Below are 676 nucleotides of genomic sequence, written 5' to 3' on the forward strand. Positions count from 1 at the left end.
ATGGAGAGGAAGCAGAAAAAGCTTCTCTCAAAGCAGAGTCAACCAAAGCCCCCACAGTCAAACTCTAAGTTTGGTGTCAAACCCCCATATCCAAACTCTAAGTTTGGTGTTGGAGAGTCTCAACAAAGCTCTGCACATCTGTGAGGCTCCATGAGAGCCCACTGTCAAGCTATTGACATTAAAGAAGCGCTTGTTGGGAGGGAACCCAATGTTTATTTGTCTAATTTTATTTTTGTTTTTCATGTTTTCCTAGGTTCATGATCATGTGGAGTCACAAAATAAACGAAAAATTTAGAAATAGAATCAAAAACAGCGGAAGAAAAATCACACCCTGGAGGAAGCACCTGTCTGGCATTCAACGCCAGAACAGAGCATGGTTCTGGCGCTGAACGCCCAAAATGGGCAGTATCTGGGCGCTGAACGCCCAAAATGGGCAGCATCTGGGCACTGAACGCCAGAATTGCACCCTGGAGAAGAGCTGGCGCTGAACGCCCAGAACAAGCATGGTTCTGGCGTTCAACGCCAGAAATGGGCAACAAATGGGCGTTGAACGCCCAAAATGGGCACCAACCTGGCGTTGAACGCCCAGAGTTGTGTGCAAGGGCATTTTACATGCCTAATTTGGTGCAAGGTTGTAAATCCTTGAACACCACAGGATCTGTGAACCCCACAGGAT

The sequence above is a fragment of the Arachis ipaensis genome, chromosome B06 (assembly GCF_000816755.2).
Source record: "Arachis ipaensis cultivar K30076 chromosome B06, Araip1.1, whole genome shotgun sequence".
In the NCBI taxonomy this organism is placed as follows: domain Eukaryota; kingdom Viridiplantae; phylum Streptophyta; class Magnoliopsida; order Fabales; family Fabaceae; genus Arachis; species Arachis ipaensis.